General features: G+C 45.4%; 1 long non-coding RNA gene across 1 annotated transcript in view; it reads right to left on the bottom strand.

The window, feature by feature from the left end:
- Positions 1 to 334: 334 nt before the first annotated feature.
- The window catches only part of LOC141165285 (uncharacterized), a 33,582-nt gene continuing 15,209 nt past the window's right edge, over positions 335 to 18,707 (bottom strand). Inside the window, exons 3-4 of the long non-coding RNA XR_012251137.1 lie at positions 3,544 to 3,774; positions 335 to 639 (exon numbers count right to left, since the gene is read on the bottom strand). This is a non-coding gene — a long non-coding RNA (uncharacterized lncRNA). The remainder of the gene's footprint in view (positions 640 to 3,543; positions 3,775 to 18,707) is intronic.

Raw genomic sequence — 18,707 nt, 5'->3', positions numbered from 1 at the left:
AAAAAACAACATGTGCCACGACTCTCAAAGGCCTCAGGTTTAAAAAGGCTACCTTGGACAGACTTGGCACAAGCCACTCCATCTGGCAGATTCCAGAGGAACCCCGACCACCCTTTAACCCCTACACATGGATCTGGTCTCACAACGGAGTAAAGTGGATTGATTTCATGGAAGGGCTGCCATCCGGAACCAAAGGCAGGAAGGGCCGTCAAGCAGATTCAAAGCCAAGTGGTTGCTTCGGGGATAAAATAGTAAAGCAAGCAGGTAATCAAACGTCTAGCTGAGGTCAAAGAACAGGAATAATCAGAATAACAAACAGGAGCACAGCACATCATTATTCTTTTTATTATTATTTTTATTATTATTATTTATTTATATAGTGCAATTGATTCCATGGTGCTTGCTATAGGAAGAGGTTACATACCAAATACAGATATCACTTACAGTAAACAAACTAACAATGATAGACTGATACAGAGGGAAGAGGACCCTGCCCTAGCGGGCTTACATTCTACAGGATGGTGGGGAAGGAGACAGTAGGTTGGGGGGTTGCAGTATCTCCGGTGTTGTTGAGGTGGCAGCAAGCATGGTCATGGCAAGCTGTAAGCTTGTTTGAAGAGATGGGTTTTCAGGTTCCGTCTGAAGGATCCAAATGTGGAGGATAATCGGACGTGTTGAGGCACAGAATTCCATAGGATGGGGGATATTTGGGAGAAATCTTGGAGGCGATTGGGTGAGGAATGAATAAGTGTGGAGGAGAGAAAGAGGTCTTGGGAGGACCGGAGATTACGTAAAGGAATATATCGGGAGATTAGTTCAGAGATGTACGGAGGAGAAAGGTTATGTATGGCTTTGTAAGTCAGTGTTAGTAGTTTGAACTGGATACGCTGGGCAATTGGGAGCCAGTGAAAGGATTTGCAAAGGGGGGTAGCAGAGGAGTAGCGAGGCAGAGTTAAGGATGCAGCAGAGTTAAGGATGGACTGGAGGGGTGCGAGAGTGTTAGCAGGTAGGCCACAGAGGAGGGTGTTGCAGTAGTCGAGGCGAAAGATGATGAGGGCATGCACAAGCAGTTTAGTAGATTGAGAGTTGAGGAAAGGACGGATTCTGGAAATATTTTTGAGCTGGAGGTGACAGGAGGTGGCGAGAGCTTGGATGTGGGGTTTGAAGGATAGGTCAAAGTCAAGGGTTACTACAAGGCAGCGGATTGCCAGTACAGGGGAAAGTGTGATGTCATTTATTGTGATAGAAAGATCAGGTGGGGGAAATATGCGAGATGGGGGAAAGATGATGAGTTCAGTTTTGTCCACATTGAGCTTGAGGAAGCGAGAGGACAAGAAGGAGGATATGGCTGCTAGACATGCTGGGATTCTGGACAGCAGAGATCTGACATCTGGGCTAGGGAGGTAGATCTGGGTGTCATCAGCGTACAGATGCTATTGGAAGCCATGGGATTTTATGAGTTGTCCCAGGCCAAGGGTATAGATTGAGAAGAGTAGAGGTCCTTGGACAGAGCCTTGAGGGACTCCAACAGAGAGGGGGCGGGATGAAGAGGTAGTGTGGGAGTTGGAGATGCTAAATGTGCGGTTAGAAAGGAATGAGGAGATCCAAGATAGGGCAAGGTCTTTGGACGCCAAAGGAAGAGAGGATCTGTAGTAGGAGGCAGTGGTCAACTGTGTCGAAGGCAGAGGACAAGTCAAGAAGAACGAGTACAGAGAATTGTCTGTTAGCTTTGCATGTATGTACTGTAAGTCATTAGTAATTTTGGCAAGGGCAGATTTGGTGGAATGGTGGGGGCGGAAGCCAGATTGTAGGTTGTCGAAGAGAGAGTTAGATGAGAAGTGAGAGGAAAGCTCAGCGTGAACATGTTGCTCAAGGAGTTTGGAGGCAAATGGGAGCAGCGATATGGGGCGGTGGCTGGACAAGGCAGTTGGGTCGAGAGATGCCTTTTTGAGGATGGGCGTGATTGTGGCATGTTTGAAGGCAGAGGGGAAGGTACCAGAAGTTATTGATAGGCTGATGAGATGGGTTAGGGATGGGATGAGTGTGGGGGTGAGGTTAGAGAGGAGGTGGGATAGGATGGGGTCGAGTGCACAGGTGATGAGGTGTGAATTGGAGAGAAGACGAGTAAGGTCTCCTTCCGTGATGTTAGAAAGGGAGGTTATGGGGGAAGGGCAATGGTCAGGAAAACAAAGGGGATGTGGTGGTTGGACAGTGAAGATTTGCCTTGTTTGGTCAATCTTGTTTTTGAAGTGTGTGGCAAACTCCTCAGCAGAGGTGAGGGAGGTCGGAGGGGGCAGTGGAGGAAGGAGGAGAGAGTTAAACGTGTTGAATAATTGTTTGTGGTTGTAGGATAAGGAAGATATGAGGGTTGTGAAGTAGGCCTGTCTAAGTGAGGGCTGATTTGAATGTGTGTGTTGCTTGTTTGAATACAGTGAAGTCATCTTGCGAATGTGTTTTCTTCCAATGCCGCTCCGCAAACCAGGATGCTTGCCGAAGCTGTTTAGTGAGGTTGTTGTGCTAGGGTTGCCTATTGACTCGTCACGCTCTGCCATACACAAGAGGGGCAGCCGAGTCAATAGCTGATGCGAGAGTGGCATTGTAGAAAGCAGTGGCGCTGTCTATGTCGTGGAGTGAAGATATGGATGTCAGTGGTAGAATAGAATCAGAGAGTGTGTGAGTATCTAGATGTGCAAGGTTTCTGCGGGGATGTGCTAGTTGCTGGACATGGGTGACAGGTGAGGAGGACAGGGATGAGAAAGTGAGTAGATGGTGGTCAGATAGGTGTAAGGGGGAGGTTGTGAGGTTAGAAGAGAGCAGAGTCGTACAATGTACAAGTCATACATTATACACCAGGACAGCAATTGGCAGTGGAGTCAGAGCTTCAGGGGTTTAAATAGCTGATTGCCTGGCCAAGGACTCTCGGGAAGAAGTGATCAAAACCTAGACCTATATTAATCCCATAGATCCCTTATAAAGCAGCAACAAAAGTCCTAGGGAAAAAACAGGACTGGCGCTGTCACACATCACAAGCAACAAAGGCGATCTGCTGCCCAGCGGCCAAAGCAGAAACAGAAGAGGCACGAATCGGCACAGATGTAACAACATGTAAATGTGCCTAATATGTTTCATTATGTTTCATTACTTAAATGGAAGCAACTTTCAACAAACTCAGCATAAATCAATTGTACAGGCGAATATAAGAAACTTTATGTAATATATCTCAGAAAAATCTACTTCCTTCCCCACTTATGAGCCATTTCTTTCTCTCTTCCTAACTCTTGAACTTATCATCCACCCTGAAAAAAACAGCTGAGCTCCGTCTTGCTCAAGACAAGATGGACTGCTAGCTTACTGTGTTGTCAAATTAACTTTCTACTATACTCGTTGAAGGAGAGAGGAGGAGTGAAGATCAGAGTGAGAAAACAGTCAAAGGAAACGCAGAGAAATCATGCTGAGCTTTCAAACAAGTCTTTTACCTTACTCCAGAGCTTGATTCACATTCATACAGCTCAATACTGATGTAAAGAGAAAAGCCCAACTCACCTATGTTTAATTCAGCTTGTGGAGTTAATCTTAGGTGGTGCACGGGGTGCTATGTTGGCAGTAAGCAGGAGAAACCAAGTGAAAATCCAGCATCACGTCCATGGAAGTTAAGGTATGGACAGAGGGCTGACCTTATGCATTTCAAACCAAATGATTCTCAATCATAGTGCTCAATACTGCTGTATATTGTCTTCCAAGCTGCTGCTCCTCCTCTATGTGCACTAAAAGAGACTTCAATAGAAAATACAAAAAAAAATGAAGTTACTAAACTTAGAAACAGAAAAACAAATTGCCAATTACATTAAATTAAATCTAAACATTTTATAAATATATTCATGTCAAAAAGAAAAAAATCAGATGATATAGGCCACTTAAAAGACAACTATAAAAATACAGTTTTAGAGAAAAAAAAGGAATGCTGAGATCAGGGAAAGACACTGACAGCTTGGGGGCCCTGTACAAGAAGTGTGTCTGGGCCCCTCTCATTTTATGTAAAAAAACCCTATAGATTATATATACTATGTGTATGTGTTTACATACTGTAGCATAGCTGGGAAGGAAAGGGTCAAATCCCAACCCTGCAAGGTCTTGATTAGATTAAACCTGTATGGTTTTTGCTAAGAACCAGGAAGTAGATTCATGAAGTGGCAGTCTCCTTTAGGGAGTGTCAGTTTGCTGGATGTTGAGCAGAGTTGGTGTGCTGTTGGTGTGTGTCCAGTTAAAATGTGAACTGTAGCAGAGAGAGTGATACATGCCGGGGTCTCTCTCTGAATGGAAACTGTGCTAAGCAGTCTGTGGGAGCTGCAGAGAAAAGTGTGGAAGCTGTAACCTGTTCAGTGTGAACTGTGCCTGAAGTTGAACACTTCTGTTTAGTCGCTGCAAGCTGCTTCAGCTCCAGTTGGAGGGGATACCGAGACATAGTAGGACTGTACCTATTCTGTGTATAAAGTTTGCTCCAGGAGAAAGGACTGTTATCTGTTCAGGTGAGCCCGCTGTTAGAACCCTCCTATTTCTTTTTTCTATCTTGTGTTTTGCGGTCACATGACCATCTGCCTTTATATTCCAGCTCCGCCCTTCTGGCTGTGCTGGACTTCAGTGTTTGACTGTTTCTCTAGCCTGGTGCTTCGGTGCCTTTCTCTGTTCGTTCGCTTGGTCCTTTGGGACCTCTAGCACATTTTTGTCAGTTTGTCTTTTTGTGTTCATTAACAACTCTGTTTAGGAGGTGTCCCATTTTTTGTCCCAGTCCTTAGTTCTTTTAGGGACCCCTCCCTTAATTCTATAGGTCTTCGTTCAGACTAGCCGAGGACTAAGGCGGGTCTGTTCACTAGGAACAGGCAGCCCGCTGCATCGTAGGGATTCAGCTTAGTCTTACGTATGGACAGCTTTCCCCTATCTTTCCTTAGTATTTGTTGCAGATCATAACAGTAAGTCCAGCCCAAAAAACAAAAAGGAAAGAAATTCGGGGATCAGTATGGTTTCCGTCCAGGATTTGGCTAAATGCCTGCAAAGATTGTCTCTGGAGGTGGCCGAGCTTCAGCAACACGTGAGTAGCTGTTCTGGAGCGCATTTTGTCGAACCCAAGGTAGGACTGCCTGATGTTTTTTATGGTAAACAGCAAGATTTTTTTTCCTTTAAAAATGCTTGATTGTTATATTTTCGTTTGAGGTCCTCTGGGAATGAATCACAGCGCATTGGTTTTATTATGTCACTTTTCCGCAATGAACCACAGGGGTGGGCCTTTTCTCTCCAGCCTAATGATCCGTGTTTAAGGTCTGTTGAAGATTTTTTTTCCGCTATGGGGCTATTATATGACGATCCTGATCGAATCTCATCTGCTGAGTCAGAACTTAGAGTTTTGAGTCAGGGATCAGATGATGTTGAAAATTATTGCACACACTTCAGGAGATGGGCTTCAGAAGTTAAGTGGAATGATCCTGCGCTGAGATGTTTATTTCCTGCTGGTCTGAGTGAAAGGGTTAAGGATTTGCTAATTGCATTCCCTGCACCTGAGACTCTGCAGGATGCTATGCAGTTAGCTGTTCGTATAGACAGGAGACTGAGGTGCAGGCTCAATGAGGTAAAGACTCCTGTAATGTCAGTTCCTAGTCCCCAGAAAATCTGCTCTGACGGCAGGGAACGGATGGAGGTTGGGGCGATGTCACTTTGCTCGCAGGAAAGAGACCGGAGGTTCGCAGAGGGATTGTGTCTTTATTGTGGTAAAGCTGACCATTTGATTAAGTATTGTGAGCGTCGTTTAAGTGTCACGCTGTCTCTGTATACTGGAGGTAGGGGGCCTAAACTGACCCTAAGCTGGGGCCCTGACTAATCCCTCAACCTGGAGGTACTGTTAAAGGTACAGAGGTCCAGGCCGCCAGCGTAACCCCTACCTCCTGAGGATCCCTGCACCTAAGTAATCTAGTCCTGAGAAGGACCCCGATCACAACAAAAGAGGACAAGTAATAATATGCCCACACACAGTACTTAGACGAACGAGACAGTACAAGGGAAAAACCAAAACCACCTTGCATACAAAAACTACACAACTACAACAGAGGGAACACCAACGGGAAAGGAGATAAATGATAAAGCGAGGAAGGGAAAAAACACTCCAAATACACTTATCTCAGAAACTCCAAATACCACGATCCGCTCTGTAAGTCTGTATGAAATGCTTTCACCGACACTTCCCAAACAGACCAGCAGGCATTTGAAGGAGACTCACTACAGCAGCATTGATTGCAGCTGGGCGAGGCTGGACCTCGTCTAGCACAGAGAGAGAGAGAATTAACTCCCTCACTGCCGAAAACACAAAGCACCAAAAAGTCAGCTGCGAGAAGTCAGGCTGTGTAATCGTGACGATCTTCGTGGCGACACACCCGTGACAGTACCCCCCCTTCTACGAGGGGCCTCCGGACCCTCAGGGCCAGGTTTATCCGGGTGAGTCGTGTGGAAGGCCCGAACTAATCGGTCTGCGTTAATATCCGACGCAGGAACCCACATCCTCTCCTCAGGACCATACCCTTTCCAATGAACCAGGTACTGAAGGGACCGGCGATTAAAACGTGAATCGATGACCCTTGATACCTGGAACTCCAAGTTACCATTGACCACCACTGGAGGGGGAGGTAAAGGTGACGGTACCACCAGCGCCACATACCTCTTAAGCAACGATCTGTGGAACACGTTGTGAATTTTAAACGTAGGGGGGAGGTCAAGACGGAATGCCACCGGATTAATAATAGAACTGATTCTGTACGGCCCGATGAACCTGGGACCCAGTTTCCAGGAGGGAACCTTAAGTTTAATATTCCTGGTAGACAACCATACCCGATCGTTCACACTTAGGTCCGGACCAGACACTCTCCTCCTATCAGCCATACGTTTGTATCGGTTCCCCATAGTATTCAGATTCTTCAGCACCCCTCTCCATACTGAAGCGAGTGATGAGGAAAATAGTTCCTCCTCAGGAACCCCCGAAGAGCCCCCCCTACTGAAAGTACAAAACTGGGGGTGAAAACCATATGCCCCAAAAAACGGGGACTTACCAGTGGACTCGCTCCGCCTATTATTAAGAGCAAACTCTGCCAGAGGTAAGAAAGAAGCCCAGTCCTCCTGGTTCTCTGACACAAAACACCGGAGATATGTCTCCAAGCTCTGGTTCATACGTTCCGTCTGACCATTGGTCTGAGGGTGAAAAGCCGATGAGAATGACAAATGCATCCCCCGCCGTGCACAAAACGCCTTCCAGAACTTGGACACAAATTGAGACCCCCGATCAGACACCACATCGGAGGGTACCCCATGAAGCCTCACAATCTCCCCAATGAACACCTGCGCAAGAGTTTTAGCATTAGGGAGAGCCGGAAGAGCGATAAAATGTGCCATCTTGCTGAACCTGTCCACTACAACGAGTATGACCGTTTTACCCGAAGACGGAGGGAGGTCCGTAATAAAGTCCATAGACAGATGAGTCCAAGGACGCTCCGGGATCTTCAAAGGTAAGAGGGCCCCAGACGGACGGGTATGTGAGGTCTTAGAGCGCGCACAAACCCCACAGGACGCGACAAAAGTTACCACCTCCTTATGTAAGTTAGGCCACCAAAACCGACGCGAGAGGAGATCCACAGTTGCTTTACTCCCCGGGTGTCCTGCCAAAACTGAGTTATGGTGTGCCTCGATCACCTTTTGTCGCAACTGATCTGGAACAAACAGTCTCCCCGGAGGTCCAACAGGGGCGTCCCCCTGAGCCTCCAATACCTCCTCCTCCAGCTCAGAGCATACTGCCGAAACCACCACCCCCTCCTGAAGGATAGGAATCGGGTCGTCCGTATTCCCGGCACCAGGGAAACTGCGAGATAAGGCATCCGCCTTTACATTTTTTGACCCAGGACGATATGTAACGACAAAATTAAACCTGGTAAAAAACAATGACCACCTAGCTTGTCTGGGATTCAGACGTTTCGCGGACTCCAGATATAGCAGGTTCTTGTGATCGGTGATGACGGTGACCGGATGGACTGCCCCCTCCAAAAAATGGCGCCACTCCTCAAAAGCTAACTTAATGGCCAAGAGTTCCCTATTGCCGACATCGTAATTCCTCTCAGCGGACGACAATTTTTTAGAGAAAAAGGCGCACGGATGCCACTTACCAGGGGACGAACCTTGTGACAATACTGCTCCCACCCCTACCTCGGAAGCGTCTACCTCTACAATGAATGGCTGTGACGCATCAGGTTGAATGAGTATGGGTGCCGAGGCAAAACATTTTTTCAAGCGGGAGAATGCTTGACAAGCCTTGTCAGACCACCTAGAAAAATCCGTCCCCTTTTTAGTCATGTCTGTGAGAGGCTTAACCATGGACGAGAAATTACGAATGAACTTCCGGTAATAATTAGCAAACCCCAGGAAACGTTGTAGTGCCTTAAGATTCTCTGGCCGATCCCACTCAAGAACTGCCCGCACTTTCCCAGGGTCCATACGAAAACCGGACGCTGAAACCAGGAAGCCTAAAAACTGGAGTTCCTGTACGGCGAACACACACTTTTCCCATTTGGCATACAGTTTATTATCCCGCAAGATCTGTAACACCTGCCTAACGTGCTCCTGATGAGACACCAGATCCGGCGAGTAAATTAAGATATCATCCAGATATATGACAACAAACTGTCCCACCAGGCGGCGAAAAATGTCATTAACAAAGTGTTGGAACACCGCCGGGGCATTAGTCAGACCGAATGGCATGACAAGGTTCTCATAATGCCCCTCCGGAGTGTTAAACGCCGTCTTCCACTCATCCCCCTCCTTCATCCTAATCAGATTGTACGCCCCCCTGAGATCCAACTTAGAGAACCATTTGGCGCCCACGATCTGATTAAAGAGATCGGGAATAAGTGGGAGTGGATACGGATCTCGGACCGTAATCCGATTAAGTTCACGGAAATCCAGGCAAGGGCGTAGGCCTCCATCTTTCTTCTTAACAAAGAAGAACCCCGCAGCCACCGGTGAAGATGAAGGTCTAATATGCCCCTTAGCCAGACTTTCTGAAATATAATCCTTCATGGCCTGCCTCTCAGGACCAGAAAGGTTATACAACCTAGCTTTAGGTAACTTGGCCTCAGGGAGCAGTTTTACAGAACAGTCATACTCGCGATGAGGAGGTAGTTCCTGACACCCTTTCTCCGAGAATACATCCTCAAAGTCCGCCAGAAATGGAGGTAAGACCCAAGGAGTAACCGCACCGATGACCGTGTTCATGCAGTTTTTATTACAGAATTTACTCCATTGGCTTATCTCTCTGGTTTGCCAATTAATAACCGGGTTATGCTTAGTTAACCAAGGAAGGCCCAACACTATAGGAGTGGGAAGACCCTCCAACACGTAGCAAGACAACAGTTCTTTATGTATCGCCCCCACTTGAAGTTTTACGTCATGCACAGCTTGCAAAAAACTTCCCTGACCGAGAGGCCTGGCATCGATCGAGAATATGGGGATGGGTTTAGCCAACTCACTCAATCGCATACCTTGAACCCGGGCAAACCGAGCATGAACCAGATTAGCCCCGGCCCCACTATCCAGAAGAACAGATATCCTCTCAGTTCTCGTACCCACCACCACCTCCGCCGGTACGAGAAACTGAGACGAACCTAGGGATGAAATACCTACTCCCAGATTGCCGTCCACCACACAACCTGGGATCAACAGTTTTCCGATGACTCTTCACTCTGCAAGGGACGGGATGGACACCCCCCAATAAAATGTCCCTTTCTCCCGCAGAAGAAACACCTTCCTGTCTTATGGCGCACCACCGGTCCCCTCCCCCGAAATGATGTCCCTCCTAATTGCATAGGCTCCTCTGGACTGACCAGGGGAACCACCATATGAGGGGACCTTGTAGGAGGTGGAGTCATCACAGGGGGTCGAGTTATCCCGCACCTCTCCCGAAGCCGTCTGTCAACGCGAATAGCCAGGGCCATAGCGGCTTCCAGTGACGCGGGAAAGTCATACTGTGCCAACACATCCTGTAATTTGTCGGATAACCCTTGACAAAACTGGCTCCTAAGAGCCGGGTCATTCCACTGGGTGTCCGTGGCCGACCTACGGAACTCCGAACAGAATTCCTCCGCCGGACGATCTCCCTGCTGGATCCTACGTAACTTAGACTCAGCAAGGGAGATCCGATCTGGGTCATCATATACGAGTCCCAGAGCAGCGAAAAACCTATCCACTGACTGGAGAGCCGGGGAGCCCGGGGGAAGAGAGAACGCCCAAGATTGTGGGTCCCCTTGTAGGAGCGAGATGACAATTCCCACCCTTTGTTCTTCATTCCCCGATGACCGAGGCCGCAGCCGAAAGTACAATTTGCATGCCTCCCGGAAAACAAAAAACTTGTCCCGCCCCCCAGTGAACCTGTCAGGGAGAGCTACTTTAGGTTCTGGTCCGGCTTGCTCCTGAGGATGCAAAACCTTGGACCTAACGTCCGCCAGCTCCATGGACAAACTCTGCAACTGCCGAGCTAGACCGGCTACTGGATCCATGGTAGCTGGAGAAAAACTAAGTGGGTCGGTGAAAATGTCACGCTGTCTCTGTATACTGGAGGTAGGGGGCCTAAGCTGACCCTAAGCTGGGGCCCTGACTAATCCCTCAACCTGGAGGTACTGTTAAAGGTACAGAGGTCCAGGCCGCCAGCGTAACCCCTACCTCCTGAGGATCCCTGCACCTAAGTAATCTAGTCCTGAGAAGGACCCCGATCACAACAAAAGAGGACAAGTAATAATATGCCCACACACAGTACTTAGACGAACGAGACAGTACAAGGGAAAAACCAAAACCACCTTGCATACAAAAACTACACAACTACAACAGAGGGAACACCAACGGGAAAGGAGATAAATGATAAAGCGAGGAAGGGAAAAAGCACTCCAAATACACTTATCTCAGAAACTCCAAATACCACGATCCGCTCTGTAAGTCTGTATGAAATGCTTTCACCGACACTTCCCAAACAGACCAGCAGGCATTTGAAGGAGACTCACTACAGCAGCATTGATTGCAGCTGGGCGAGGCTGGACCTCGTCTAGCACAGAGAGAGAGAGAATTAACTCCCTCACTGCCGAAAACACAAAGCACCAAAAAGTCAGCTGCGAGAAGTCAGGCTGTGTAATCGTGACGATCTTCGTGGCGACACACCCGTGACATTAAGTAAAGAAAAAAAAAAGGTCAGTTACGCCTGTATAGCTTGTTTACGCTCTGCAGGAGTATTTATTTCTGGGAGTACTACTCTGCAGGGAGATTTGATTGATTTTCAGGTATTTGTGGATTGTGGTTCAACACTTAATGTGATTGATAAAGGGTTTTTGGAAAACCTTAAATTGAAATCCAAACCTTTGTCATCACCTATTTCTGTGATTGCAATTGATAACACTCCTTTGAAATGTATTACTCACAAGACTGCTGCATTTCCCCTCACTATCAATGGAGTTCACCAAGAAATTTTGAACTTGGTTGTTTTGGATAATTTGCCCTCTCCAGTTGTTCTAGGATTGCCTTGGTTAAAACTGCACAATCCTTTATTGGACTGGTCTACTAATGTGATTAAGTCTTGGAGTCCGAAGTGCTATGATAAATGTTGTAATGGTCGCATTGCGGCTGTGGAAAAAGGGGAATTACCTGTACCTATTCAAGATTTTTGGAGTTTTTTTTCATAGGAGGAGTCGCAAGTTTTACCTCCTCATAGGGATTATGATTGCGCCATTGAGTTTGTTCTGGGTGCTACTCTTCCCAAGAGTCGCTTGTTTAATCTGATTATCCCTGAAAGAAAGGCCTTGGAGGAATACATAGAGACTAGCCTGGCTGCTGGTCACATTAGACCTTCTAAGTCGCCTGTGGCAGTTGGATTTTTCTTTGTTAAAAAAAAGGACGGGGGTTTACGTCCATGTCTGGATTTTCGTGAAATTAATAAGATTACCATACGCAATTCCTACCCATTGCCGTTAATTCCTTACTTGTTTAACCAGTTAGTGGGAGCCAAGTGGTTCTCCAAAATTGATCTCCAGGGGGCATACAATTTGTTAAGAGTGAAGGAGGGTGATGAATGGAAAACTGCTTTTAACACTCCGGTAGGTCATTTTGAGAATCTGGTGATGCCTTTTGGTCTTACCAATGCACCTGCATTTTTTCAGAACCTTATTAATGACATCCTGAGACCTTTGATTGGTAAGAATGTGGCTGTGTATTTGGATGACATTTTGATTTATTCACCAGATCTAGAGTCCCATTGGCAGAGTGTACGTGAAGTTTTGCAGTTATTGAATGATAATTCACTCTTTGCTAAGCTGGAGAAATGTGAGTTCGCTGTGCAGAAAATTAGCTTTTTGGGCTACATTGTCTCCAGCGAGGGCTTTGAGATGGACCCTGTGAAGGTTCAGGCTGTGCAGGAATGGTCTAGGCCTATTGGTTTGAAATCTATACAGAGATTTTTGGGTTTTGCCAATTATTGCAGGAAATTCATTAAGAATTTTTCTGTAATTGTTAAACCTCTAACCGATCTCACCAGGAAAGGTGCGAATACGGTCCAGTGGACTACTGAGGCCGCTGAAGCGTTCGAGTATCTCAAAGAGAGTTCTGCCGCTATCCTTATGCAGCTTGATGAGACCAAGCCTTTTTTGGTCGAGGTCGATGCTTCATCGGTGGGGGTCGTCGCAGTTTTGTCTCAGAAGAACAAGGGTGGAGTACATCCTTGTGCCTTCTTTTCGGAAAAAAATTCTGAAACCGAACTGAATTATTATGTTGGAAATCGGGAGTTGCTGGCTATTAAACTTGCGTTTGAACATTGGCGTCATTTTTTGGAAGGCGCTAGATTTCCTATTCAGGTTTTCACAGATCATAAGAATTTGATATATCTGGATGCTGCCAAGCGCTTGAATGCCCGTCAAACTAGGTGGGCACTTTTTTTTTCTCAGTTTCATTTTTCTGTTACCTATATCCCTGGTACTAAGAATGTTAAAGCCGATGCTTTATCTCGCAGCTTCTCTCCTACGGTCGGTGCCGAGGAGGAGGAGAGCATTTTACAGAAAGGAGTTGTGGTAGCTGCTTTGGACTCCTTTTTGGAGAATGGGATTCTGAAAGCTCAAGATGATGCTCCATCTAACACTCCCCATGGGAGGTTGTTCATGCCTAGAGCCTTTAGGAGAGATTTGTTTGTGGAGTGTCATGAGTCTCGGTTGGCAGGTCATCCAGGAATTTCGGAGACTAAGAGACTTATCAGTCGCAGTTTTTGGTGGCCTGGATGGCAGAAGGAAGTCATCAAGTAGGTGCGTCAGTGTACTGTGTGTGCTAGGTCAAAGGCTTCACATACTCCTGCTACGGGGTTGCTTTGCCCTCTGGAGGTTCCTAGTGCGCCTTGGACGCATCTCACAATGGATTTTATTACTGATCTTACTGTGTCCGAGGGTTTTACTGTCATCTGGGTGGTCGTGGACCGTTTTAGTAAGATGTGTCATTTGGTTCCATTCATTAAGTTGCCCTGCGCCAAGACACTCGCTAAGTCGTTTGTTAAGGAGATTGTCAAGCTCCATGGCGTTCCCACGGATATTGTTTCTGATAGAGGACCTCAGTTTGTGGCTCGCTTTTGGCGTGTTTTTTGTGACAGGTTGGGAGTCCATTTTTCATTTTCGTCTGGTTATCATCCTGAGTCTAATTGACAGACTGAAAGAAAGAACCAGGATGTTGAACAGTTTTTGCGGTTTTGTGGCGGACAATCAAGAGGTGTGGTCTGAGTTTCTGCCTCTCGCAGAATTTGCTCTTAACAATCATACATCCTCCTCTGCTTGGTGTTCTCCTTTTTTTTGTTGTACTGGGAGACATCCGTCTTTTGGTTCGTTCTCCAAATTGGGGTCGGCGGTGCCGGAGGAGGAGAATTTTTCCGGTGAATTGGAGAGAGTTTGGACTAATGTACATTGCAACCTTCAAGAGGCTAACAAGAAGTCCAAGAAGTATTTTGACAGGAAACGTAAAGAGGTTTTGTTTACTGTGGGTGACATGGTTTGGTTGACCTCGAAGAACCTGCGGTTGAGGATTCCCTCTAAAAAACTGGGTCCTAAGTTTGTGGGTCCATTTAAAGTGCTTCAGGTTGTTAACCCGTCTGCTGTCAGGTTGGATGTCCCTGCTTCCTGGAAGATTAAGCCTGTGTTTCATGTTTCCTTGTTGAAAAAGGCTGACGTATCTGATAGGGACGCCACTGTCACAGTTCCTCCTTTGGTGGAAGACGGCGAATATGAAATTTCTCATATCTTGAATTCTAGATGGCATAGAGGGAGATTACAGTATCTTGTCTCCTGGAAGGGTTTCGGTCCCAAAGACAACTCCTGGGTAAGAACGGATGATGTCTCTGCTCCTAGGCTTGTTAAAGCTTTCCACAGGAGGTATCCGGAAAGGCCTGGGCCTGGAGGATCCAGAGGATCCTCATAAAAGAGGGGGTACTGTTAGAACCCTCCTGTTTGTTTTTTCTATCTTGTGTTTTGCGGTCACGTGACCACCTGCCTTTATATTCCAGCTCCGCCCTTCTGGCTGTGCTGGACTTCAGTGTTTGACTGTTTCTCTAGCCTGGTGCTTCGGTGCCTTTCTCTGTTAGTTCACTTGGTCCTCTGGGACCTCTAGTACATTTTTGTCAGTTTGTCTTTTTGTGTTCTGCAACAACTTCTCTGTTTAGGAAGTGTCCCATTTTTTGTCCCAGTCCTTAGTTCTTTTAGGGACCCCTTCCTTAATTCTATAGGTCTTCGTTCAGACTAGCCGAGGACTAAGGTGGGTCTGTTCACTAGGAACAGGCAGCCTGCTGCATTGTAGGGATTCAGCTTAGTCTTACTGTAGGGACAGCTTTCCCCTATCTTTCCTTAGTACTTGTTGCAGATCATAACACCCGCACTGACACAAATGATCATGATTAAATGCACAGGCCGTGTGTAGAGAACCGTAAGTATCACTGGTGGCTATGGACAATAGCTGTTTTGTTTGACCAAGCTGGGGTTAGCTCAGCCGTGAAAGAGTAGCCAGGGTCTGTTCTGTCTAGTTAGTGCCTGGACAAGGCTAGGGTTTTACATTTATGAATTTGTTTTGGTGCTGTGCAACCTGTGGACAGCAATAAAAACTGCATGTGTTTGGACCAAAACTGCATTGCCTGTGTGAACGCTACCAAAATCAAACCATAGATATCCATAAATTAAGTTACCGTATGTGTAATAATGAGAAATGACACAGGGAAAAAGTATTGAACACGCTTACTGACATTTATTTAACTAGTCGCATGCATTGCTCAGGTGTGATTTTAGCCCATTCTTCCACACAAACACCCTTTAAATCCTGAAGGTCCCGTGGGCTCCTTCTATGAACTCTGAGCTGTAGTTCCTTCCATAAATTTTCTATTGGATTCAGGTCTGGTGATTGGCTGGGCCATTCTAGAAGCTTTATTTTCTTTCTCTGAAAAAGAGTTTCCTCGGCTGTGTGTTTGGGATCATTGTCTTGCTGAAATGTCTACCCTCGTTTTATCTTCATCATCCTGGGAGATGACAGCAGATTTTTATCAAGAATGTCTTGGTACATTTGTCCATTCATCCTTACTTCAATTATATGAAGTTTACCAGTGCCATATGCTGAAAAACAACCCCACACCATGATGTTCCCTCCTCCAAACTTCACTGTTGGTATGGTGTTTTGGGGGTGATATGCAGTGCCTTTTGGCCTCCAAACATGGTGTGTATTATGGCATCCAAAGAGTTCAATTTTGGTCTCATCTGAGCAGACTATATTCTCCCAGTATTCCACAGGCTTGTCTAAATGTTGTTGAGGAAACGTTAAACGCACTTGAACATGCTTTTTGTTCAGCAATAGTCTTGCATGGTTAGAGTGCATACAGGCCATGGAGTACATTGCTTATAGTTGTCTTTTGAAACAATTGTACCTGCTGATGCCAGGTCTTTCTGTAGCTCTCTCACAGGTGGTCATTAGCTCTAAGACAACTCTTCTGATAATTCTTTGCACTCCACTGTCTGGAATCTTGCGGGGAGCAGCTGGTCATGGCCGGTTTATGGTGAAATCATGGACTTTCCACTTCCAGATTATGGCCCCAACAGTGCTCTCTGGAACCTTCAGTAGTTTAGGAATTCTTCTGTAACCAATGCCAACAGTATGTTTTGCAACAATAAGGTTGCGAAGGTCTTGAGACAGCTAACTGTTTTTTACCCATCATGAGATGTTTCTTGTGTGGCACCTTGGTAATGAGACACCTTTTTATAGGTCATCAGTTGAACCAGCTGATATTATTTTTCACTAAGTGGCAGGATTTCTTTCTAATTACTGATAGATTTCAGCTGGTGCCATGACTTTTCATGGCTTTTTGCACCTCTCTTTCTTCATGTGTTCAATGCTTTTTCCCTGTGTTAATTCAAATTATTACATATAGCGTAATTTATGGACATCTATGGTTTGATTTCTTTGCCTGTGTGGATAGGATTGGTTGTTACCGACATCTGAGGAGAATTTAATGTCAATAGCACCTTTAGAAATATATTTACTTAGAAAGTTGGTGATGTGTTCAAGGCATATTTAACCCACTGTATGTACAGTAGTGTTCAAAATAATAGTAGCAGCAGTGTGTTGAAAAACATGAGTTAAGCACAAAATCTTTATACTAGTTTTATTTCCATGCATTGGGAACATTGCACACTGTTTTCTAATTCAAAACATGAAGAGAAATGTATATAATTTTAACTACTTTACATGAAATAACAAAAAATTAACATTGGGCTGTTCTAAAAATAGCAGTGTCTGCATTTGTCTTTACAAACTCACAATATGTATTTTTTTTGTTGAGGATTTAGCATTCCTGTGAATCACTATTCTAATATTTAGTTGTATAACCACAGTTTTTTAGAACTGCTTCACATCTATGTTGCATAGAGTCAACCAACTTCTGGCCCCTGTCAACTGTTATTCCAGCCCAGCATGCTTTGACTACATCCCACATTTTTTTGGCATTTGTTGGCTTTGCCTCAGAAACTGCATTTTTTGTTAGAATTCTCCTGTTAGTTTTTTTCTATCTTGCTGGTCACATGACCTTTTTTGCTTATTTAATCCTGCTCCGCCCTCCTGGCCTTGCTGGACTTCATTGTAATTTCTACTCTTAAGTTAGCCTGGTGCTTAGTTACCTTTCTCAGTCAGTTTAGCTAGGTCTTCGGACCTTTATGTTCTATGTTGTGTGTTTGTCTTTTACTGCTACAATTTCTGCTAGGAGGTGTCCAACTTTATCCCAGTCCCTAGTTCTTGTAGGGATCCCTCCCTTGCATCTATACGTCTTCGTACAGACTAGCCGAGGACTTTAGCGGGTCTGATCTCAGGATCAGGTTCCCCGTTACACCGTAGGGATCTAGCTTAGTTCTATTGTAGGGACAGATCTCCTTTCTTTCCTTAGTGCTTGTAGCAGATCATAACATTTTTGATGTCACCCCACAAGTGTTCTATTGGATTAAGGTCCGGTGATTGGGCTGGCTACTCCATAACCTAAATTTTGTTGGACTGGAACCAAGATTTTGCTCATTTACTAGTGTGTTTAGGGTCGTTGTCTTGTTGAAACACCCATTTCAAGGGCATATCCTTTTCAACATAAGGCAACATGACCTCTTGAAGTATTTTAATATATGCAAACTGGTCCATGATCCCTGGTATGCGGTAAATAGGCCCGGCACCATAGTAAGAGAAACATGCCCATATCATGATGCTTGCACCACCATGCTTCACTGTCTTCAGAGTGCACTGTGGCTTGAATGCAGAGTTTGGGGGTTGTCTGATGAACTGCGTGCAACCCTTGGACCCAAAAAGAACAATTTTACTTTCATCAGTCCATAAAATGTTTCTCCATTTCTCTTTAGGCCAGTTGATGTGTTCTTTGGCAAATTGTATCCGCTTCAGTTCATGTCTTTTTTTAACAGTGGGATTTTGCGGGGACTTCTTGCTAAGAGATTAGCTTCAAACTGGCGTCTTCTAACTGTCACAGTACTCACAGGTAACTTGAGACTGTCTTTGATCATCCTGGAGCTGATCATTGGCTGAGCCTTTGCCATTCTGGCTATTCTTCGATCCTTTCGAATGGTAGTCTTCCATTTTCTTCACGTCTCTCTGGTTTTGCTTTCCATTTTAAAGCACTGAAGATCATTTTAGCTGAACAACTTATCATTGTCTGAACTTCTTTATAAGTTTTACCCTCTCCAATAAACTTTTTAATCAAAGTACACTGTTCTTCTGAACAATGTCTCGAACGACCCATATTTCTCAGGCTTTCAAGGAGAAATGCATGTACAACATGTGCTGGCTTCACCCTTAAATAAGGGCCACCTGACTCACACCTGTTTCTTCACAGAATGATTGACCTCACTAATTGAACTCCACACTGCTATTATTTTGAACACACCCCCTTTCAATTAATTATTCAAATACACAGACTCAAAAACCTGCAGATCATGAATGAGGAGTCTGTGGGTTTTCTTAGAATCTACTGCGCCAACTGGTAAATTGTTTGACATGTGATAATAGAATTTATACCAAAAACAGTGATTAATCTGGTTAGTCATATTGGACTGCTATTATTTTGAACACTACTGTATATGTATATATATATA

This window comes from Phyllobates terribilis, unplaced genomic scaffold, assembly GCF_046119375.1.
Source record: "Phyllobates terribilis strain yellow unplaced genomic scaffold, ASM4611937v1 Scaffold_11__3_contigs__length_659146591, whole genome shotgun sequence".
Classification (NCBI taxonomy): Eukaryota; Metazoa; Chordata; class Amphibia; order Anura; family Dendrobatidae; genus Phyllobates; species Phyllobates terribilis.
This window is presented reverse-complemented; position numbering and strand designations above follow the sequence as displayed.